This window comes from Pituophis catenifer, unplaced genomic scaffold (assembly GCF_029215685.1).
Source record: "Pituophis catenifer annectens isolate HBS135680 unplaced genomic scaffold, rPitCat1.0.hap2 SCAF_2, whole genome shotgun sequence".
NCBI lineage: Eukaryota > Metazoa > Chordata > Lepidosauria > Squamata > Colubridae > Pituophis > Pituophis catenifer.
Genome location: NW_027256882.1, coordinates 7,570,957 through 7,578,585, shown reverse-complemented (window position 1 = coordinate 7,578,585; position 7,629 = coordinate 7,570,957).

Genomic DNA, 7,629 nt, shown 5'->3' with positions numbered 1-7,629 from the left:
GGGAGCCACAGCCACTCAGTCTTGGAAGGGTTGAGCCTGAGCCTGTTCCTCCCCATCCAGATCCGCACAGCCTCCAGGCACTGGGATATCACTTCAAGCGCATCGTTGGGGTGGCCTGGGGTGGAGATGTACAGCTGGGTGTCATCAGCGTACTGGTGGTATCTCACCCCAAAGCCACGGATGATCTCGCCCAGCGGCTTCACATAAATGTTGAACAGAAGGGGCGAGAGGACCAATCCCTGCGGCACTCCACAGATGAGAGGCCTCGAGGTCGACCTCTGCCCCCCTGCCAACACAAACTGCGACCGGTCGGAGAGAAAGGAGGAGAACCACCGCAACACAGTGCCTCCCACCCCCAACTCTTCCAGCTGGTGCAGCATGATACCATGGTCGATGGTATCAAAAGCCGCTGAGAGATCTAATAGGACCAGAACAGAGGAATAACCCCTGTCCTGAGCCCTCCAGAGATCATCCACCAACGCGACCAATGCTGTTTCCGTGCTGTGCCCAGACCTGAAACCCGACTGGAACGGATCTAGATAGGATGTTTCCTCCAGGAATGGCGGAAACTGTTGCGCGACCACACTCTCAACAACCTTCGCAATGAAGCGAAGGTTGGAAACAGGACGATAGTTGGCCAATATTGCTGGATCCAGGGACAGCTTCTTGAGGAGAGGCCTCACCACCGCCTCTTTCAGGGCAGCGGGGAAGTGTCAGTCGACACTGTCTAGCTGACGGCACCCTGAGTAGGCCCTCCCTGTGAGAACGCACCGGGTGATGGGGAGCTGTTGCTGGTTGCAGATGGTCCGACAAATATCCTGGACCTAAGCCATGTAGGGCTTTATAGGACATCACCAGCACCTTGAATTTCACCCAGAGGGCAACCGGCAACCAATGCAAGTCGCGCAGGAGAGGCGTAACATGGGCGTATTGCGAACCACCCATCACAACCCGTGCAGCTGCATTCTGTACCAGCTGAAGCCTCCAGATGGTCCTCAAGGGCAACCCTAGGTAGAGAGCGTTTCAATAGTCAATACGGGAGGTGACTAGCGCATGAGTAACTGTGCGTAGGGCATCCTGGTCCAAATAAGGGCGCAACTGGTGCACCAGGCGGACCTGGGAAACGCCTCCCTGGTCACGGCTGTTATATTTCATATTTCATATTATATATAATTTTTCTCACTGTCAGTGCTTGTAGAAAGGGCTTTGAAAAGGGTCAACATTCTGAGTTCCATTGTAAGGGCAATCAGTTTCCTCCATAATATTTCTTAATTTACTGTGTCAAATGCTATAAAGACAGCAAACCATTATTACCTCTGACTGATATGTTTTTATAGTTAATGGTTCAAGGCAATGCAATTACCAATAGTAAATCAAATCTGCTTAAGGACTGCTGGTGCTTCTACAAGGAATGCATTTTTCATCCACCTACCCTCAACTCTACTCAAGTGGAAGTTTGAATATAATTTAGTCAGAATAACTGTTAGAGAATGGGCCATGAAAAATTAGGGTCCTTTTAATTTCCTTTTTTATACAGTATATATGAACTACAATTGCCATTTTTGACCCAAATTGGAATGGCAATTATTATTTATATGTGTCAATGAACCTGCCTATAGAGTTGGGATATTGATTGAATTGTAAATCTGGTAGAATTGTTCTTAACAAATTTAACAATGAATCTGAACATGAGCATTTTAGGGTAAAAAAAAGTTGACATTTTGGCTAACATATTTGTAACTCTTTTATAAAATGGTTGATCATCGATCATGATATCATGCTGCACCTGTTGGAAGGGTTGGGGGTGGGGGGCACTGTTCTACAGTGGTTCTTCTCCTTTCTCTCTCACCGGTCGCAGTCTGTGTTGACAGGGGGGCAGAGGTCGACCCCGAGGCCCCTTATATGTGGGGTGCCACAAGGATCGGTCCTCTCGCCCCTTCTATTCAACATTTATGTGAAGCCGCTGGGTGAGATCATCCGTGGTTTTGGGGTGAAGTACCATCAGTACGCTGATGACACCCAGCTGTACATCTCCACCCCAGACCACCCCAATGATGCCCTCGAGGTGATGTCCCGGTGCCTGGAGGCCGTACGGATCTGGATGGGGAGGAACAAACTCAGACTCAACCCATCCAAGACCGAGTGGCTGTGGCTTCCGTCGTCCCGATATAGTCAGTTGGTGCCATCTCTGACTATTGGGGGTGAGTCGTTGGCCCCCACAGATGGGGTTCGCAACTTGGGCATCCTCCTGGACTCATGGCTGTCTTTTGAAGAGCATATGACGGCCGTAGCCAGGAGGACTTTTTATCAGGTTCGCCTGATTCGCCAGTTGCATCCCTTTCTGGATCGGGACTCGTTACGCACGTTCACTCACGCCTTTGTCACCTCACGCCTGGATTATTGTAATGCTCTCTACATGGGGCTCCCCTTGAGAAGCACCCGAAGGCTCCAACTGGTCCAGAATGCGGCCGCGCGGGTGGTAATGGGAGCAATGTGGCGCTCTCATGTAACCCCCCTCCTGCGCGAGCTGCACTGGCTCCCAGTGGTCTTCCGGGTGCGCTTCAAGGTTTTGGTTACTATCTTTAGAGCGCTCCATGGCTCAGGACCAGGTTACTTACGAGACCGCCTCCTGCCACCAATAGCCTCTCACCGACCAGTTCGCTCCCATAGAGAGGGACTCCTCAGGGTGCCGTCGGCCAAACAATGTCGACTGATGGCCCCCAGGGGGAGAGCCTTTTCTGTGGGGGCACCTACCATCTGGAACGGGCTTCCCCCAGAGTTACGAAACATCCAAGACTTACGCATATTCCGCCGAGCCCTGAAAACATTTCTATTCCAACAAGCTGGTCTGGCCTAACTCTCCCTTTTTAATTGGCTTTTAAACTGTCTTTTAAATTGGGTTTTAAACCTCTTTAGATAAATTTGGATGTTTTTTAATCTTTGAGCCTAAATTACTTAATCTGTTTCTTAATAGTTTTGAACTTCTATATGTATTTGTATTTATTATGGCTGTTCACCGCCCTGAGTCCTTCGGGAGTAGGGCGGTATACAAATATGAAAAATAAATAAATAAATAAATAAATAAATAAATAAATAAAATAAATAATTCGTGTTTGAGATTATCATTACTTTGGCTAATATCATTTAGCTAATATTGGCTAATATTGAACATTGGGCGCTATCTAACAAAATGAAATTCAATGATGAAAAAAATAAGGTTCTACATTTAGGCAAGAAAAAGAAAATGCACGGGTACAGTATATGGTACCTCACTCAATAGTACTAACTGTGAGAGGGATCTTGGAGTCCTAGTGGACAATTATTTAAATATGAGCCAGCAGTGTGCAGCAGCTGCCAACAAATCCAACACAATTCTAGGTTGCATAAACAGAGGAAGAGAATCAAGATCACATGGAGTGTTAATACCACTTTATAATGCCTTGGTAAGGCCACACTTGGAATACTGCATTCAGTTTTGGTCGCCACAATGTAAAAAAGATGTGGAGACACTAGAAAGAGTGCAGAGAACAGCAACAAAGATGATTAGGGGACTGGAGGCTAAAATATATGAAGAACGGTTGCAGGAACTGGGTATGTCTAGTCTAATGAAAGAAGGACTAGAGGAGACATGATAGCAGTCTTCCAATATTTTAGAGGTTGCCACAAAGAGGGAGTCATGCTATTCTCCAAAACAGGAGATGGCAGGACAAGAAGCAATGGGTGGAAATTAATCAAGGAGAGAAGCATCTTAGAATTTAGGAGAAATATCCTGACAGTTAGAACAATTAATCAGTGGAACAACTTGCCTCCAGAAATTGTGAATGCTCCAACACTGGAAGTTTTTAAGAAGATGTTGGGTAATCATTTGTCTGAAGTGGTGTAGTGGTGTAGGGTTTCTATTCTATTCTATTCTATTCTATTCTATTCTATTCTATTCTATTCTATTCTATTCTATTCTATTCTATTCTATTCTATTCTATTCTATTCTATTCCAAGATAACCGTGAAAGAAATGTCAGCTTTCTATGAGTGCTACACCTTCCTATTGTCCAGAAGAAACTTTGATTGAACACAGAACCTCCCCTCACCTTCACAAGTGTGCGGTAAAAGCCCTCAAAGCAATGAGGAAGGTCTCATGAGTAGATGTTTCCATTTTGATCCTTCCTCCCTCCCCACTGTTACCTAAATCCCCAGCCATGAAATCTTCATAAAGGTCATAACGAAAAGCAGATTTTGAATTCTATAGAGAAGAAATGGTTGGAGCTATCACTCACACCCCAACACCCCACTCACTTTACCTGATAGAAAAACACAAACACAAACCTGGGCAACTTTGTAGGGATCGCCTAAGGTTGACATCTGGACAGAGATGTCTCTGTCAGCCCCATCAAAAATCACCAAAAGGTTGTCCTTCCTTCCACAGCTGTAGTTGGGAACATTGGCTTCTCCAGTAGAAAGCATACCTAGCAATGCCTCTGAAGTGCCAAGGGTGTTCAGATAGTTGTCATAAATGTTGTAGCCAAGTGTGCAATTGCGCAGGAGCTGCTGATTTTTATTAACCACTTCAATATTGAAAATCGTGCGTAGTATTCTTTTCTTTTCATAATCTAAACTAGTGTAAAACCATGCTCATGTTAATATTAGCATCAACAGCAAAAACTATTTTTTCTCTATTTAATCTTTTTTTTCACCACAACTAACTAACTCTTAAGCCAATATTGATCCAAAATCAGAGGTACATGATAGACTCCCATCACCCTTTAATATTTGTGAGTATGGGGAAGATAGCATGGAGATATTCCTCCAAGAGGATTAAAAATCAGACATTAACCACTATTTGTAGAAGGACTAACTTTCACCAGCCCAGTAAACAGGTTGCAAAATAATTCAGTCATTAAAGTAGAACAATCATAAAAGGAAGAAAATATTTGATATGTGACCCAGAAAAGCTATTCTAAAAACAAATCATCTTCTATTCCTTTAAAAATCAGACATTGAATATCAATCAGTGGGTATAAAAATATGCAAATGAGCTGGGCAGGGGAGACTACAACAATCACTCTTTTCAATAAAACTCAGTATTCACACCATTAATTTAGGATTGGACAGGGAGAGGAAAATAATGTGGACTGCTTTCAGGTTTTCCCCCTCATGTGTTGGATCTGAGCCTCTCCCAGTAAATAAGACAAAAGAGAGAAGCCCTGGAAATCAAAACAATTCAAGAAATTAGTCAAGTCCTGCAGTATAAAAGTAAGTAAAAAAGAAGAAAAAATAAGGTGTTAGAACTGCAAATGGAGGGAATGAAACTCCATCTCAGTGAATGACTTACAACCGAATCTGACTAGAAGGAGCCATGTTGAAAGGCAATGTTGTATGTTTTATTGCTGATTGAGAGACGACTATACCAAGGAGAAGATCTCCTGGCCTATAATAGCTCCATGGCTTTTCTCCATCCTGGTGGTCCAAATTCAGTGGGCACTTCATTCTCAGCTTCCCAGAGACTGGCTGGGGCACCAGCAGCATCAGAAGCCGAAGCAAAAGCAGGAAGTCCATAATTCATGGGGCTGAATCAATCCTCTTGTTTCTTAAGAAGAATTAGAAGTATTCAAAGCAATCTCAAAGGATGGAATATCCAGTGGCTTTCCTGATTCAAACAGAGACAAATCAAGATTCATCTGGAAGAGAGAGAAAGTACACTCAAGAGCACAGCTCCTGCCAGTCCCATAACTTGAGCCAGAAAGAGCATAATCCATGGTATTTATCCTTTTCTAATGCAAGATTCCTTCCATGTTGCTTCAGTCTGATGTTTACATCAAAGGCAGTCACTGGGAGAAAAAGGAGAAGAGGTCTCAAGGCCTGTAAGGGGATAATTAGAGTGAGAAGCAACTTGTCCTCTTGGGACCCTAAACTTCTGCCATCTAATGAGGGGTAGGTGGGAAAAAGCATGTTGGTGAAAAATCACAGATGCACCCCTTGGGGCACTGTCCTATAGTGGCCATAGTCCTTCTTGTTAGGACATGTCCAGAAAGTGATGCTGGAGCAAGATACTTCAACAATCAGAAAAGTGATTTCTGCTCAAGTGGTCTCTTGCCTCCAGAGACTGCTAGTGAAGGCCACCCAGAGATATGGATTGCCACAGGAACAGGAAGCTCAAGTTCAAAGCCCAAGAGAGCATATCAATAACACTCACTCTCCACTCCATGTGGTCAGCTACCCAGGACTTCAAACCCATGTGGTCCATTTGACCATTAAACCATCCTTCCAAGCAGCCCCCATGTTTCCAGTGCCTTTCTCTCCACTTGGAACGGAACCCAGATGGACATTTCTTCCAACTGCGGTGGCGGTTGATACTCCCAGATTTATGGTCATGGGGGATTTTAACCTGCCATCCATGGGTGAGGCATCTGAAGTGGTTTGGGAGTTCATGGCGTCCATGATGGCCATGGATCTGACCCAGCTAATTCATGGCCCTATGCACATGGGGGGAAACACACTGGACTTGGTTTTTGTCTCCGGACAGTGGTTGAGTGATCTTGAGATAGGGGATATAGTCACTGAGCCCTTGTCATGGTCGGATCACTCATTCCTTCGTCTCGACTTTCGAACCGCTGCACCCCATTGCAGGGAGGCAGAGCCGGTAAGATGCTTCCACCCCAGGTGCCTGATGGAACCTGACAGGTTCCAGATGGAGCTTGGGCCATTTCCTAAGGCTCTGGCACACGCCTCGACTGGAGACCTAGTGGCCGTCTGGGATAGGGCGGCCGCTGGAGCTCTGGATCGGGTCGTTCCTTTGCGGCCTCTAATCCGGCGCCAATCTCATTTGGCTCCTTGGTTTATTGAGGAGCTGAGGGAGTTGAAGTGCTGGAAAAGACGCCTAGAGAGTAGTTGGAGGGCCAGTCTTTCTGAATCCGACCGGACACTGGTAAGATCTCATATTAAGTATTACCTAGTGGCGATAAAAGCAGCAAAATGTACTTATATTGCTGCTCTTATTGCGTCATCAGATAACCGCCTGGCTGCCCTGTTTAGGGTGACCCGCTCCCTGCTCCACCAGGAAGCACGGGAGGACCCCTTGGAGGGTTGGGCCGAGGACTTTGTTCAGTATCTACATGACAAAATCACTCAGATTCGGGAAGACCTGGACTCTGACTGGGTAGGTTCAGGGGGGACGACTGAGGCAGGTCTTGAGAATGTTATCTGGGATGAGTTTAATCCTGTGACTCCTGATGGCGTGGACAGGATTCTGTGTAGACTGAACATGACCGCATGTTTGTTGGATCCGTGTCCCTCCTGGGTAGTGCTGGCTTCCCGGGAGGTGATGCGAGGCTGGCTCCAGGGGATTATAAATGCTTCATTGGGTGAGGGTGACTTTCCCGCCGCCTTGAAAGAGGCGGTGGTGAGGCCCCTCCTCAAGAAGCCTTCCCTGGACCTGGCAGTGTTGGCAAATTATCGTCCGGTCTCCAACCTTCGCTTTGTGGCGAAGGTTGTCGAGAGTGTGGTTGCGTGACAGCTCCCCCAGCACCTGGATGAAATGACGTATCTGGATCTGTTCCAGTCTGGCTTCAGGCCTGGGTACAGCACGGAAACGGTGTTGGTTGATGATCTCTGGAGGGCTCGGGACAGGGGTTGC